The sequence below is a fragment of the Amblyomma maculatum genome, chromosome 5 (assembly GCF_055883805.1).
Source record: "Amblyomma maculatum isolate TAMU_Amacu chromosome 5, ASM5588380v1, whole genome shotgun sequence".
Taxonomy (NCBI): domain Eukaryota; kingdom Metazoa; phylum Arthropoda; class Arachnida; order Ixodida; family Ixodidae; genus Amblyomma; species Amblyomma maculatum.
Window position 1 is genome coordinate 104,798,085 of NC_139348.1, and position 17,737 is coordinate 104,815,821.

The 17,737-nt window shown below is 44.2% G+C and overlaps 1 long non-coding RNA gene across 1 annotated transcript; it reads left to right on the forward strand.

Moving 5' to 3' along the window:
• The first annotated feature begins 6,595 nt into the window (after positions 1–6,595).
• Positions 6,596–16,562, forward strand: LOC146189104 (uncharacterized). The gene is made up of 4 exons (XR_014707273.1): positions 6,596–6,685; positions 7,742–7,829; positions 12,472–12,584; positions 16,516–16,562. It is a non-coding gene; the product is annotated as an uncharacterized LOC146189104 (long non-coding RNA).
• Positions 16,563–17,737: the final 1,175 nt, after the last annotated feature.

Consider the following 17,737-nt stretch of genomic DNA (forward strand, 5'->3'; position numbering starts at 1 on the left):
CTGCCTTTTTCACAAAATGGGGCGCCGTCTAGAAGTGGTTGAAAACATTCTGGAGACTCAGCCGCCAGATAGTGATGCGTGTTCTTGACAGCTACCGCCATCTGTTGGACACAGCTTTCACGAATAGTAACTCTACATGGCCTCCGAGATTAGCTCCGGCTGCACCAATCGCAGAGGTCAAGAACTGCGCATGTGCAGCTGAAGTTGGTGGTTTATTTTCAACCAATGAAGAGGGCGCATGCGCAGAGCGGCCTTGTTAAAAAGGCGGATTCTATCCTGAGTCACTGAGACGAGTAATCGAGCCCCTTAACCAGTGCTCCACAATGGCGGGCAAAACGCGCTAACTTCAATATTTCCGTCACAAAGCCAATTCTTACGTAATATATTATGTCCATTATAAATCATTCAACCCGTTACAGAACGTATATAAATGCGAATTGTTCCTTTAACTGAAAAACTTCGATTACAAATAACTTCGCTATCAAGTATATCCCACCGGCCACGGTTTCGTTTAAAATAAGCGTGCATAATTACTTCTTTATTTCTCGACTACAAACTACTGATATTCGGGGTTTGATTTGAATAAGTAAGTTGGGATTAATCATCTCTGCCCATATTAGGTTTCCTTTTTAGATTTCATAATGTTCAGGGGACAGAGCAGGCGTGCCGCTCTTTATCGGAAGCCTTTCTGTACGGAAATATTATCTTAGAATGCAACTGTGGGGCTGCAGCTTGCACATCCCTTTGGGAGCGTAATTGTTTCATTCCATTTGACTGGCAGCAATTTTTTTCTCATGGCTCCTATCATATTTACCACGGCGAGCGACAAATTGCTACACACCTTTTGATTTTATGTTTTACTTCATATGCCCAGACTGGAAAGTATTGATCCTAAAGCCACTAGTTCTGAGAGTTTTGAGCCTACTTGAGATTCTCCAGTCCACTGTACCCCTTGCCTTGCAAAAAATGCCGCATCGACCAATTCAAGGCGCACTGGTTGTGTTCGAATATTCGCCATCTTGATATCTCATAATGCTATTCAGTTTCAGATATGAATTAAATTTGAAACAACTAGAACTATTCTAAGCATTCAATGCAGAGCCAACCAAAAAAAAAAAAAACCAATAAAATAACCAACAGGCCCTCGAAACAGCTAAACGTTCTGTCTCCAGCAAAACAACATTCATTTTCCTGCTACGTAGTGTAAAAACACGTTTACATTTTTGGGGAAACCGAAAATTTGTCAACACTAGAACTTGTTAAGGCACCTATATATTCGTCGATATAAACGCATGGTTTAACGTCTAAAGCTGGCCACGTGGGTCGTGCTGGTAAGGTATCAATACGTCCTCCATCTGCCGAAGAGCACCGCATACAACTGCCTTCACAGAAATTTATTATCGCTATTATTGCCTTTTAGCCAAGGAAACGTCTATTTGAATCTCATTGCAATTAACGCACAGCGTTCTCGGTGCATTGCACTAAGTTTACGATGATGAAATGGGAAAACGGTTTGGTCTCGACATTTTTAATTTTTCGCACGGCACCTTTACGGCAATGGTTTAGCAGCTTTAACTCTCCAAAATTAGTATTGCATCGGAGCTGTTTTAATAATATGCGTGATGGGACAGGATAGGGGTACGTTCTGTGCAATCCTTACTGCACAAAACCCAGGGGTTTTGACCACTCCCATTGAGTAAGCTGTGGTTGTCGTCACAACACTGAAAGAATCAAGGACTGAGCTTTCGATGGGCCCACTAAACGACGCAAAATTTATCTATCGAATACTAAGAAGGTTCTTTCTTTTTTTCAAGCACTTTACTTCACTTTGATGTAGACAGTATTGGGATAAATGCATGAGTTAAGATATAAAAAGCAATTTACTTTTTTGTTTGTAGGGAGACTTCCACCATCCGAAGTTGCCCTTCCGCCAAGAGAAGCGCCGTATGAAGCTCTGGCGTAATGTAGACCATCCAATTTTTTGCGGTGAGATTTCATTGGGCGCGCATTGGTGTAGTGTATAGTAGTAGTACATAACTACCTTGCCTCTGTGGCATGTAGAGCAAGCAAGACGTTTGAAGCGAGTCTCACACCTGTAACCGTGAAATATAAGCGAGGCTTGCGGGAGTCGCTTTTCTGGAGCCACATGGCACTCTTTTGAACGACGTTTCCTCCGCGGTCTGAACTGGACAGCATTATGGCAGTTACATGGAACACCTGCATTGCGTCCACGTTTGTTCAAGGAAAGGGCCATTCCAGAGCTACTGCGCCCTTGGTAAGCGAGCGTTGCGGGGAATGAGAGGCTGACGCTTGGTGATATACGGCGTGGAAGTTCAAGTTTTAGAAGAGACGATGCTTTTTGTTTTTATAAAAGATTGCATGCTGGCATAGAATGAATGAGTCTTTATATATCGAATATGCCGAATTGTTGTTGCCCTGCATCAAAAATTATTCTGGGCAGGAGTCTGCAGTAGACTAGCTAATAAATTGCCTGTTTATGAAAAGCAGGCAAGGTTTCTTAACTTAAAAATAAGTCTTACGCATCTCAGAGTCGAATCTCTTCCATTCATAGTACTGAGCAGCCGCACTATTCTTTAAAAAAAAAAGCAATGCATGTGCTTGAAATAACCGCATACACATGCTGTATGTGGTTTTGGCACAAGGATTAGGCTCGTGTATCGGAAACAATAGCACAAGGACATTGACAACTGACATGTCGAGCGCTTGGAGCGGCGCTTCGGGAAAGTTTACGGTTACGCTATACACAGCTGTAATTCGTTCTCTGAAGCACTCTTTACTTCACACATTCCTGGAAGTTTTTCAGGCAAGCAAAGCTGTTTCAATGCTAATTCGTTATGGCGTAGGCATACGCGATAACGAATTGGCATTGAAAATGTTCTGTGTGACCCTTGGAAACTGATAACTTGCCGGTAATCTTCATGGGTGCTATAGAAGTGAAATGGGCCTAGAAAAGTAATAGCGCATGTTTTACTACAGAACTTCCCTTGCCTCACCGGGTACCAAAAGAGATCATTCGAACACTAATCTTCTGAACTCGCCCTCTCCATTAAATATCTAGAAGCCTGCAAGAAGCATATGAGCCCTGACAGGTTGTGACAAGTTTACTATTTCTGTATTCATTTCATAAGTAACATGAGGTGCCATTAAATATCTAGAAGCCTGCAAGAAGCATATGAGCCCTGACAGGTTGTGACAAGTTTACTATTTCTGTATTCATTTCATAAGTAACATGAGGTGCTCATTGAAGGTAAAATAATGGCAATCTACAAATTACTTCATATATTTACAGCCTTTTTAAAAAGCCATTAGTGTGTTCTCTATGCCATTTTATGCACCACTGCATTCGCTCTACCATTGATACCAAAATGGGCCGCACAAGGTAAAAGAATGAGCACAATCCCAGTCTTTACTGTGTCCAATAAGCTCGCCCAAGTATTTGAGAAATAGGTTATCATTAAGCATCTCCTCATATGTCTCACATAATTTACGACGAAATAATCTCAAGCAGTGTCTCAAGCCAAATTCAGAATGAGCGGAAGATTGTTACTGAGGATGGTAGCATTACACTAGCACTGAGGGTGATCCTCGGTTTGTAAGCAAAAGTAAACGTTTAGACAAAGAGGCTTCTCTTCATGTGGGCGCAGAGGAATAAGTCCCCTTGTCGAAACGTTGGCTTGGCTTGTGAAATGAGGCTCCCACTCAACTAATTTTCTGTTTTTTTTTTAAAGCAAAATATTAGTGTTTTACAGTAACCTTATGCATTATAAGTACTGAAAATATTAAAGCTTTTTGAATTGAATTAGCAAACCCAGCTTTCAGTATCCTCAATATAACATTATGAAAGCTTTATTGCAGGCACAAAGCGTCAAGAATTGGTAAACATGAATGCAGCAAACATGCAAACACATATGCAAAAACTGACATAAGCAAGCTATAAATACGGAAGTAACGAAAGCAGATACACTCGCAGGGATCAAAACGTGTTAGAGATTTGTAACTAGGTTTGTCTGTGTTTTTGTATACATTTTGTGAACGATTCGCCATCGCCTATTATTTTACCTGGCAAAGTTAAACCAGGCTGCCCAACATTGTACGCAAGGCCCACTAGTACAATGCTTCAAATAAGTTTAACTCATATTCCTCGATTTTCAAGAGGAATAAATTATAAATTATAAAGAGCACCTAAGAAAATACCGCAATGAATCAGGTTGCATATATGCATAAATGGGCCCGAGAAAGTACTTTGTCGTGAAGTACTATTTAAACCTGCTCGTATATAAGCAGTAGAGCCTTATAGCCGAGAAGGCACAATAAGGTCTACGGTTAGAGCTAAATGACGGCTGGAAGCAACACGCTCATTTCAGTTGTTTACATATTCAGGTGTTTTGCATTGTAGTTGTGAGTTTATATGCATTTAAAAATCTGAGAGCTCAGACGCGCCTGATATAAATCACAAGGCTCCAGACACTAAGTGCCGCTGCGTGTTGTATAAAAGCATGTGGTATCATCAGCTTTGGACCATGACTTGGCTACGTAGTTTTGTTTTCACGGCCTACAAGATCACATAAAGCTTTACTGCTTTTTATCCAGATAAACATATGCCCTGAGAATGGATACATATCAGTCTGGAGCAACGGCAGTGGCGTGGCCATCATTGAAGACCAAGACAAGAAGTGTCTTCCATCGCTTGCGCTCAGCCACTTTCCTTCAAGACGAAATACCAAGAACAAGGATACCGAAGACCGATGTGGTTAGGTGCGAAGCTGTGCAACATGTTTCGCAGAGCGCAACCACGAACACAAAAAGTATTACATAGATTTATGTTCTGGCTTCCGTAGCTGATAACCTTATAATATATAGATAAATTTACCATTCTCCTGACTCAAGTAATTTTCTGAAACACGTTTATATCTGTTACATTATAAGTTGCTTAAGCGCGAACCGCTTCTCATATTATTTCTGCTTTAATTTTGCTGCATGAGCTGCCCCATCTTTAAAAAATGCGTAGATAATGTTTTTGTCATAAACAGGATATCAGTAAACCTGAAGGCATAAAAATCATACGGAGCAAATACTGTTAGTGAACAAAAAATGAGAATATGTCTGCATAAACAAGAAATAAATGTTTGAAATTCGAAATTAAAAAAAAATAATAAAATACTACTCCCATTTGTCAGAGCCAAGCAGAATTGTCTAGAGTTTGTATGACCACTTAATGTACTCATTTGTCGAGGAGCTCAGGGTTAGTTTCTGATAAGGAAGCATTTTCTTGTGCTCTCAAAACGCCCATCAAGCGGGCGGTATGGCATTTTGAATTCAATGAAATGATGCAGTACCGTGGCCGGGTATTTGATCCCGCAAGACTTATTTCCAGAGCTACCAAAGCTATACTCCACACAGTAAGCGGCGTTAGTGGATGCTGAAAACAAGCTAGGTATGCCAATGATTAAACGCGCTGCGTTGAATTGAACTGGTCGATCGCCCTCTTTATACACCAGCATGAGGAGACAAAAGGATGCGTGCAAGGAATATTCTAGCGCAAGATTACTCATCAGGTATTATCTCTTCAACTGCAAGGCCCTATTCACGACCTATGGGGTATTGTGTACATGTAAATAGCGTAATCAGTCATACATGGTGATCGATTAGATTAGTCACACATCAATATGAACTCGAGCGTAATTTTGGGATGGAAAGATATGCCAGACTTGTACGTACTATCCCATCTCTCTTAGCACTAAAAGCTCGCTCTATGAGCCTGGTGGCTGATTGCTGTCTGACATTCATCTGCAGGGGATGCCTCCGTATTCCGCCACGCTCATCCGTTCGTTCTTCAAGATACAAGGTATGTGCTAAAATGAGGAAACATCGAATCTCTCTGCTTCTACCACTGCGGGCTCAGGCTCGATTTTGACCAGCTGATGTATGTAAAGTGCACTCAAATGTCATATCGCACAGCACTTTCTTGAACTGAGCTGTCGTCAAAATAAGGCGGCGTGATCAAGAATCGACCTCAGAGCTTACAATCTGCATGATCCCTAACTCATCATCCGTCCACATCCGTTAGCGCCAAGAAGCATGTGCTATCGGTATCTCCGTTGCTGAATTCAATCCGTGGCTGCTGCTATAGGGATGATTATCCCAGGCGGTCGCATTCAGATAACACGTACAACCTTGTGAGGAAGTACGAACATTGTTCCTTCTCATTGTGAAAGCAATTAAGCGTTTCCGCTGTAAACGTCACCTCCGGCGACACACTAATGCCATCTGCTCTGTTGCTTCATGGAGTTCAATGCATCCATAAATGTTCTCAGTATAACGCTACGGTGAGGATGCACCGCCTAGTTTTTCTTGCAGCTTCGTATTTCAAGCCATTCTCTCCGTCCGTCACAATGCATTCGCAATGTTTGTTTTCTGCCAGTGGATAATTACTGGCATAATCAACAAATGATCAGGTATACTGATTCGCGGAAATGTAATGTAATTAGAATCGAATAGTGGCAGTGATCTCTAACCATATGCGTGTGTTGTTCATGACGTTTCGCAAAATATAATCGTTTACTTTTTCAGAGCAAGCGCTTTTATTCAGATGTGGTACGTCGGTGCAGTCCGCACAGCTAGTCACAAGATGGTGTCCGGTGGTGCCTTCGCCGGGAATGCGGAGGTGCGTTCGCAGCTGTAATTGCGCCTCACTTTGTCGATTCTGTGTGGGTGATTGTCCGATGGAATTCTGCCGGTTCTAGGCAATCTTGCAGCAATGCAGTCAACGTAAAACGTACACGGCAGAATGTCTTATGTCTAAAGCTCGCCAAGTGGGTAGTGCTGGCAAGGTGTCAATATATTTTGAACCGGCCAAAGAGGACAGCATACAAATGCCTTCAGTGAAACTGTGAATATAGATATCAATGAGCGTTTGCACTGAAGTGTCAATTTGAAATTCATTGTAATTGAATTACAGCATTCTCGTGACATCTCGACAAGTTCAGAATAATTCCCTAATCACTAGATGCAGAGAAGAAAGCGGGTTGGTCTTGGACAGCGTTTTTATTTCTTAGCACTCACTAAAACTGGCATAGTTTACGCTAACAGTTCAGCAGCAGTAATGATCCGTGGATGTGCAACACCACAGCTCTTTCAATACTATGCTTGAAGTTACATGACAGGGGTCAGTCCGGTGCCATTCTTGCTCGCAAAGCGATAGGCGGCGTTTGTGTGCGTCTTACGTACTCTTCGTCTGTGACTAAATAGTGCCGTTCTTTTTCGTGTGTTATAAACCAACTAGTCCGACAAGTTCAACTGACGGGGGTTGAAAAGCCGGCATTAAGTCGCTTGCTGTGGTTGTCACCACTACAATAAACCGGGTAACGATTAGGAGTTCGACCAGGTCACTAAGAAGACAAAATTATCTACCGATTACCAAGGAGGTTTGTTTCCTGGCAAATGCCGCACTTCGACGTGGACAACAATGCACTTAATATGTGGACGAACAACGAAAGAATTTAAGTTTTGTTGGTATGTGCGATTCCATCGTCAGAAGCACCTTGGTGTGATGTACACCAGTGGCACATAACATCCTTATATTTCTGCCTCGGCGGCATGTGACGCTGACAAGACCGGCGAAAAGAGCCTCATACCTCTTGCGGTTAATTATTCGCGATGCTTGCGGCAGTCTCTTTCCTGGCGCGACATGAAACGTTTTTGAACGACTTCTATTCCACAGTCAGAACAGGACAGCTGGTACGTGGAATACCTGCATCGCGTCCAGGTGTCTTCAAGCAGAGAGCCATTCCAGAGCTACTGCGCCCTAGGTAAGCAATCGTTGCTGGGAATGCAGCTGATGGGTGGTAACTTACTGTGTGACATTGTAAGATTTATGGAGGGTCCGAAGTTGTCGGACGTTTGCTTAATGTGTCTTTACTAATCGAAAGTGCTCAAATATTGTTGCCCTTAATCAGCAATTATCCTTGGCCGGAGGCAGGTCTAATCCAGCCAATGAACTGGTTATGAAAAGCAGACGAGGTTTCATAAATTAGTATATGGACGCTAGCCAACCGGTTCAAATGCATTGTAAATCGTGTATTTTGCGCAACAGGAAATATCAAAATATTGAAATATGCATCAACAAAAGTGTGTTCTTTAAATGCACAAGCTTAGCGATACTTAGCAAGCTTCAATATAAAATGCTCGCTTGGCAAATTATAAGGTACATAGGGTATGCGCTTGAGGGTAATAAAATGAAATGAAATGAAAACAGCGTGCCGTACCTTCAAAAGTTGCTGTTTTACTTATGAAGCTCCCATAAGTAATATTTCAGGTGCATATGCATACCATATGTGCTCTTCTTGGGCACCTCACGGAGCGGTAGCCACAGGAAGAATCCTTGAAGCTGCCTAACTTGTGAGTAAGGTGTGTTGTTATAGGGTATTCTATGATCAGCTGGTCCCATTTTTTAGGCGGCATTGAGCCTTTGGTGAGCTATTTGTCATGCGGGTAACTAATGTAGTTGACCGAAGATTACTAGTCGCCTATCACATGCTTGCTTCACTCATTGTGCTGCGGCCGAATACATTGCTGAAATAGATGTGTATATATTGTAGTAGAAACAAAATTAGGTCCAGTATGATCGCTGAAGACTTCTATCCAAGGACTGTCCTGGGAAGCTTGTTCGAGCGAGGGAGATATGAATATATGTGCCGAAGATTGATCTTCATTGCAGTCCGAGGTTTTATCTTTAAGGAGTCTTGCTAGCCGCAGAGTTGGCTGACTTAGGCTAGGGCTAGGAACTCACAGCATGCGTGGCGCTGTTGAGTATGCGAGCGTTTGACTTTTCACAGGAGATAGCCCTTCCATTGAGTTTATCTTTCCGTATCTGAGCTTCAGGACACATTTCTATTTTTGTGTAATAGGACTACACATTCTACTGGCGACACACATTTCGACTTATATTAGTCATATATTGATCTTGCGACGTATACAAACGGCAACATAGACTTAGTGGCAAAGAAAGGAGCAGGCAGTCGATGATCCTTCACAAGTGACGTTCTTCTTGCAGCCAACTTCCGGTATCGATTGACGTCGAAATCTTCTTCGCATTGCGGAAGCTACTTTAAACTACGAAACTATCCACTGATTATCACGAGACACCCTATCGTGTTACCAGTACAGCATGAATATAATTTTAGATTGTTTTCGTAATGCCTTTGCCAGCGAGGCGCACGAGACAGGGGCTGCAGCAAGCATTCTTTCCGTTGGTTTCACCGCATGACAGGGTGTGGCGTAGGAAAAAAAATTCAGGGGCGCAATTATGCCCCCTTGCGTGCTGCTAGGAGAAAGCATAATAGCGGTCCTACCGCGATCCTTGAAGTGTCGCTGATTCCTCGAGAGAGAAACAAGGGGAGATAAAGAGGCTCACGAGAAACAGCAAGAAAGACGAACAGTTGCAGCCTTCGAATTGCGTTCATCGCGAGGGTGTAAGCCACGTCGCGGGTACCCTCTCCCGTCCTATTCACTTCACGGCACGAATGGTGCGAAAGCCAGGGAGGTGATTTCGGCAAGGGGGAATAGCCACCAAAGGGGCAAAGAGAATAGAGGGCTTGCTTTGTCCAGCTCAAAATTGCCTACCAAGGGGCAGGAAAAAGCTTTACAGCTGCATTTCTTATGCAAATCAGGTATTACAGCGTGAAATTGCATCAGCTATGGATGCATAGACGTTCTAAATTTTATTTATATTACTAAGCTACTTTATTCTTGATTTCGAAAATAACGTTGAAGTTCTTTACCAATTACTACAGATGCAACTGACTGATACATCTGAAACTAAGAAGTATTTACTTCGTAAGTATTACATTTAGGCTGTGGCTAAAAGTACTTCGGAAGAATCCCGTATACATTTCTTTTAGGGAATATCGGTACTTCTTTTCCTCAGATATGACGGCATTCAAGAACCAATGTATCACGTCAGGCTTTCACATACGTTCCATGCGCGGATACGAAGTTGCGTTTTACGCCGCTATTCGTCGTAACAGGGAAAGTCCAAGTTGACTCAATTGCGCAAATTTGCTTCGCGCGGTGGTCATAGCTTAAACCATTGCTTTCCACGTGTCTGCGCAGTGCACAGAATATTGCAATCGGTATCCGACGCACGCATGCTTCGGATGTGCAAACAATAAATTCTTTCTTGCACTTTTTGTTGCGACGTACCCCCGTGGACAAAAGTGGTATACTCCACGCGCTGCGAGAAAACTGCCCGCCAGATTTTTGCGACAGAGAGGCAGCTATCATTGCGGTTCGCGTGGAGTATACCACTTTTGTCCAAGACTACATGGGAGAAAAACACAACGTCTTCCGGTTGTGTACAGCTTGGTCCATGTCACTGCGCAGGAGATCTGCGCCACCTGTTTGCTTCGGGCTATTGTCGTGCAACGTGCGATTTCCTACCCTGTACCGAAATTTGGCACCGCAAATACCTTCCGCTCATTTACGTGTGACCACAGCGGGGCCGTTCGACCTACTCGCACTTACCTCGAACCTACGGGGTTTTAAACTCTAAAGCGGAGTTACCCAGACGGCAAAGCTGCAGGCAGAGCACTTTTGTATTCCTCTCATAAATTCCCAAAGAACAGCGCCGTTTATAAGGAAGCACATCATTCATGCTTTCGGCTTTTTGGTTGCACAAGCTTGCACTGCGCCGCAATGTGTCTTCGCCGTGACAGGCTCTCCGGTCTGGCGGTCATCGCCACTGTACCAGCATATGCCTATAGTAGAATCAGTGCGCATTCTTCTCTAATTGTAGGTGCAATCTAAAAAAAAAGTATTAAGGAAGAAATGTTCTCTTCATCTACTTCTATAATATTTAAAAGAACTTTTACACGGGCTAGATGGTTTTCAGCTTCAGACGACATCCTTAGCGCTTCAGACGACATCCTGTGCGTGTGTTTTTTTTGCGCTAAGGATGTCGTCTGAATCTATAATATTTATGCATTTCATATGGATTACAATGTATTACGGACGGCTGTTCGGCACGGCGAAGTACGTGTCGAGCTTCAGAGGTCAGCGCAGGATTGAATAATCACAACTGCTAAGATTGCTTTGATTACATTACAAGCTGATCTAGGGAACCGTTTACTAAGTGCGAAGCATGAACGATTAGTGAACGTGCGTAACGCTGCTGGTGTACGTCGCTTCTCCTACCGCCGTCGCTAGCACGTAACCTGTGCGCCTCTCAGCGATGCTTACCACAGACAACCCTCAGCAGAGATAGCGATCTGTTTCATTGTATGACAGCGAGTAAGATTAGGCGAACCCTAGCTAGTGAGCACCTCGTGGAGATACCGAATGCTGATCTTTACGCACGCATATAGTAAAGGAAATGTTGGCATACGTTAGGCATAACTTCAGCGGTGGGTTTATACTGCGACGTCCATGGTACAATTATCAAGAATCGTTAAGTACGCAGGACCTAACTTAGACACATTGTCAGTGTAAGGAAAAACAAGAAATTATAATCAGTCTCTCTGCACCTGCCTTCAAAAAGCATAGCAAGCATAGCATGGGTAGGTGGAAAGGTAGTTGGCCTGACAAAATAAGGTAGTATAAGTGTATGCAGTGTGCACAGGCGTGGGTTGATTGAAGCGGTAGGGTGAAGCCTATGCCCTGCTGTGGGTGTACTCAGGCTAGTGGTGTTGGCGGCGTAGTTAAGAATTCATTACATCGCTGGAGAAGCTAACGTCCTAAGAAGACGTCGATAATTGTGTTCCCTTTTGCAGTTTGCGCTGTGCAGTCCAAACTAAGCGCAATCTACTTTTGTTCATAACAACAAACATTTTTGGCTCTGAAACATAACTAAAAGGAGTAGAACGCGCCCAGGCCCTACGATGCATGCGTTTCCACGTCGGCAAAACGATTCGCTGAGGGGACCGGTTCTCCTCGCCAAAAAATCCATAGTTTTGAGTCAAGGTTTTTGTCTGAAATGCAGTATTCCTCAGTGCTGTATTCTGGATGTAGTGGGCAAATGGCGGTAAAATGACACAGGTTTCTACACGAAAGAAACTTGCTTATCGCACATCCATAAAGCTCTAAAATTTTGAAGGCAAATTGTTGCTCCGAGTGCCAAGATATTTCGATCATATGGCTGATGAGCACTCCGCCTACTGTGACTCAATTTTTTTTCTACTCTTAGGTCAAAAATATGTGGGACATCTAGAGCTTCTATAAATTAACGAATCAGTGGTTAGTTTGATGTCATGTTTCAGGTTCGCTCCCTTCATCTTTGTCTCGATTGCCATCACGCCCCAATTTCTCTTCAATAATGACGGAATGCTCGTGTGAGGCATCGCTATATGTAGAATAGAGAGAAATGCATGAAATTGTTTTGCGAAATAAGCCTTTTGTATTACGTCCACCATTGATTCTGAGTCATGCAGAGGCTGACGCAGCATTCCTCTTGTGCAGCTGACAAGGCGTCAAACTACATGCTAATCTGCGTCGAATACATGCATCGCTTGTAGTGGCAGAGGAGCAAGGCACTAACCAAGCACGCACGACAGCCGTCTTCCCACTACACAGTAAGTTACTTCTGTTGAGAGAACGGCCGACTGCCGCGACAAGTCCGGGACGTGTACGCGGCGGCATTGAGCCACTATGATAGATCTTCCCTGGGGCGTTAATAGCCTTCTGTGAAGACAAGAGCAGTATGGGGGGGGGGGGGGGGGGGGATGATGAAAAATCGTTAGAAGTGGAGACATACACTACGCGGAGAGCAGCAAAATTCGAGCCAGGCCAGCATAGGCTACTCACCATCAAGGCAGGTCTACAATTCCTGGACATGTTTTTGAAAATATACCTGTACTGGATCATGTGGTTCTGTCATACCAGAGCGGCCGTGGGTATGCACTTGTTGATGAAAATGGTGAAAGCTTCGAATTCTTGGTAACGTGGTTCCACTAAAAACATTAATAGGGCCACGAAAAACAAATGTGCTTTGTTTTTTTTTTTTTTTTGTGGGACAACTGTGCAATTCCGTATGTTAGTAAATTCTCTGAAGATATTCAGAAAAAAATGGTTTGAGAACGCAACACCAAGTGAAATTTTGCTTCTAAGGTTGTCAACGATCGCTAGTGATTTTTTGGAAATAAAACCGATAGAGCGCGTTTCAATGCAGGAATGCGTTTAAGGGCTGCATTTTCTAGTCCCGTTGTCCGTCACGGTTCCGTCAACCTATGCTACAGGGCAACGACAGATACCCTAGTCAGCCTTCTGCTGGCCTTCCGCGATGGCCCGAGGCGCGACGTGGCCTAAATGAATGGCGATGCAAAATGAAACATTAAAACTCTGTCACGCATAAAACTACATATACGGTTTCCGTTATATATACTTATAAGATTTTAAAAGTGGGCACTTTGGCGCAATATTGCGCTTACCTAGAATAGAGGCTATGTCTAAATCATGTAAAATACATCGCTTGCCCTTTCTTTCACTGAGCTTCCTTCAATTTGACAGTATATCGGCAAGCTTTCAGAGCTTTCGTAATTTAGCATTTCGATGGTGCGAAAATGTTCCTATGCTGGTTTTCTATCCAACATGGATTCCCAGCATCGGCAACAAGCACGTCGTGTCCTGTGTCCATGTGGTTCACCAGACGCAGTTCAATGCTTTCGTTGCTTCCTTCGGAGAGGTTAAGTCAAGCTGCGCTGCCCGTTTTCAGAAATGTCACCATTAAGCACGGCTACAACGACGGCCTAAGAAAGCGCGCACTACTTGCTGTAAAGGCACACATACTATTGAAGCGAAACCTTTACTACACCCAGTAATGCCAAGGTCGCCATGCGGAGCCGGAGCTGACACTGCGCATGCACTCAGCCACAGATGCGCCGCGCGTGACGTCAGAGTTGCACCCCAGCACTACTGCGCATGGGCTGTAGCTACAGTTGCGACATGTGTGACGTCACAGTTGCGCCACCACTGAATTCACAGGCTCGCTCTGCGCGTCACGCACCCGCAGTAGCTACGGATATCCCTGCACTGCCACTTATAAAATGAGAAGCGTTTGTTCTTCAGATGAACGATGCACAATAACGAACTTTACTACGTGTAACTAAGTACAAGCTTTCGCGTCACACTAGGTTTAACCGGATCTAAACCACGGCAATTTTCTCCGCATCGAATTCGAATCTTCGCATCGAATTCATAGCTGAAGCGACTTTAACATACCGCTTGTAAGGACATACCCTATCTTAATACCGTCAGTGTATAAACAGAAATTCTCAATAAAACCTGGATACAAGTGGTTTTTGACGACACCTTTGGAATTGATGCACGGCAAACGAGGGCCCTCGCAAACCTTCTTTAGGTTCACTTTGCAGCATCACAGCGATGTAGCATGGGAAATGAACATCATATTGAAGCTCGCTGCAGGTTCACCTCATCACGCCCTTTCATATTGCGCGTCATGTCATCATCACCACCATCATCATCATCATCATCAGCCTGATTATACCCACTGCAGGGCGAAGGCCTCTCCCATATTTCTCCACTTAACCCGGTTCTGTGCTAGCTGCATCCACTTGACCCCTGCGAACTTCTTAATCTCATCCGCCCACCTAACTTTCTGCCGCCCCCTGCTACGCTTTCCTTCCCTTGCGCGTCATGTACGCAGGCAGAAATTGTCGCGCAGCCGATCGATCTCAACGCACACAAATGTACCAAAGATTGCCATTAAAAGAAGTGCCACTTGAAGGGACGCAGTGCGCTGTTATCGATATTTTCGGCGAACGGGAGAAGTATATATACGCGTGAAGTAGTGATTCGTTTTTTAATGTGACTTTGAAGGAAGGCCACTTCAGTGGAAGGTAACATTAAATATAACCAGCTTCATACACACGGGCTCAAGTGTATTTCGTACTCGCCACCTTCACACTCGTATTATCCTAATATTACCCCGACAGCATTGTGCCCACGTTTTGGGGAAAATCTATGGTCAGCGTTGTCCGCGAAAATTTATGGTAAATTTGGTAGGTGGCACGTGACAGGACACGCACTGATTGGTCGTAGGGTTGTGCAACGTCATCTGAGCACGTGGACATGACCAATTTTTCAGGAGCGGCCAAATCAGGCTTCTCTTTTCATACGGATAGGGGAATCGTTCTCACCTCGCGTACCTCACAGTAGACAAGCCGAAGTATGAAAAGCACTTCCCGACCCGGGGCGTGGCACGGCACAAAGTATAGAAGAATTGCACTGTAAATTTTATTGTTGACAGGAAATAAAGAAAAAAATCTATGGCATATGGCACGGCGGTAAAGCGCTCGACTTGGGATCCAAGGGATGGAGGTTCGATTCCCGGATGGAGATCAATTTTTTTTATAAGGAGGAGTCGCACATCGTTTAAGCTTTGCTAGGCAAAGCTGGCATAGCTTGGCGAGGGAGCTGCGCAGCTGGCCTCGGCTGTGACGTCAGAGGGTCGTGGCCTACGGCATACGTCACTCGGTTTCGCGCATGCGCTGAATTGGCAAATCTGTGGACCGGCTCACGAGGAGCTCGGATCCGACCCTCGTACTGAAGTCTTTCGCTTCAATATTTATCGTTAGTGGAATCTGTACTATTCTGCATTCCTCCTAAGTGACCTTACGTGTCCTTCGCCTTCGCAGCAAAGCGGCCAGCGCATTCGATACAGTAGTCAACTGGGGTGGTCACGAGGGCTATTCTAGACTGCTGGGCTTCCTCACCGAGCGTTAGAATATATGTTGGTCTCACCTGTATTTTCCACGTATTGTGCTGCATCTATGTATTGATGCATTGCGGAAGAAGCTGCTGTTCACCTAAAGATAGCTCAGTACCACCGGGGAAGTCTAATTACCATATAATCATAATTGGATCTGACTAACTAGGTTCTGTTTCACTTGTATACCCAAAGCTATGTTGATGTTCTTACGCAAGGCTTGATACTGTTGCGATCTACCGGCCAAAGGCCGGCAGCTACGCGATGAAAACCAGACAGATTCGCAGAGCGAAAAGACGACGCTTTATTTCCGGAAGAGGGACTATCGATGCATGCGCTGGTTATCTGCAGAATTGTTATCTGCAGCAATACCGATGATTAGACCGAGCAGCAATAAGCTGCTGAGGCATCGTGAGGGTTGCCCGGTTCTGTAGTGTTGAGTGTAATTAAGCCGGTCGTATGGATGACGTAGGCTTTAGGCGGGAAGAAATTAAGCTTTCACTGTGTAGGTAGAACCGAGAAAACAGGAGAAAATCCAGTTGCATAGTCAGAACCATGAACTCCCACGTTGCTGCGCTCACGTTTGTGCATGCGTAGTCTTGCTGATGCTGTGTTCACAACACGATTGGAATTTTAAATTGACGATTTCTAATACAAATGAAAGAAAATGTTCGAAGGGAAGAGCGGTGGTAAGCACTTTGCAGTTTAATAATTTGATAATGTAAAACAAAGCAATCGTTTGCGTATGTCGCAAAAGTTTTCGTGTCCTCCCCCCGCAGGCTTCTGGCTGTTTGAGTCTCCTACAAGGCTCATAAACACATCACCCTTGCAAGTAAGTCAAACAGCTCTTTACCTAAATGTGCCCTAGCTTTCACAGCGTCTAATCCTCAAGATGAAGGCCTGAGTTTAATGTCTGCCAAAGCTTTTCGCCAGACTGCTGTAGTTCTCTGGGAAGTGAAATTGAGCGACACTTAGACCTTTATATCTTGGTGACACCCTGGTTCGGTGTTATATTCACTTGAACTTATGGCCTTGAACGTGGTGCTCAAAGACGGCAATTCGAGCCACAACTGCTGGTTCAGGTGCCGCCAAAAGGGCGTAGCGGCGTTACCGCACCCTTTTCCAGCGCTCACCCATAAGAAAGGCGAGTGCCCTGACTGCGCTCTAAATTTCTAAATGGCCGAGCAGTAACATTTTCTTGAGGCATAATGTAGTTATAATAAAGAGGGGGTAAGTTTAGTTAAGGCTCTGCACTAGACACGTTTTCGTTTTTTTTTTTTTTTTTAAACTAGCGCATTTCTTCGGACGCGGTACCACCAAGACCTGCTCATCTGCGAGAAGTGTCCGGCGGTGCCTTCTGCTGAGGGAGCGTATGTGAGTCATCATAATCATCAGCCTGATTAAACCCACTGCAGAGCAAATGCATATATTATATACCGTGAAATAACATTGCCCTGTTCCAGCGGCATCCATATCTCCCTGCGATGTTCATAATTCCGTCTTTACGCGGAACTTCCTGCTCCACTGATATGCTTGTGTTTTCTTGGAACCTACTGTCTTCTTAGCGACCGTAGGTTACATTCAGTTAGCATTAAAGTCCTGTGTGCGCCATGTCTTCTCAATTTCATATAGAATGTCAATAAGTGTAATTCTCTGACTCGCACTGCACGCTTCCTTCTGTAAAAAGTTAGACATTATATTCTCCATTCCATTGCCGTGTGGCTTGTTCTTAACTGAAGTAGAAGCCTCCTAGTTAATCTTCACATTATTGCCACATAGCGGAGTACTTACATACGCATCACGATGCTCTTTTTATGGATACTGCTAAGCTGCCTGCAATAGAAATCGAGTATCTGCTAATACGCTCCAAGTCAGAAAGCTAAAAATGGAAGCTGTTGGGGGAATCGAACCCAGGATAGTTTTATCTACAACCAGTAAATAGTTTCCAACCCCGCATAGATATTCGAATGCTTTATTTTAAGCGGGACTTCGGCAGGCGTC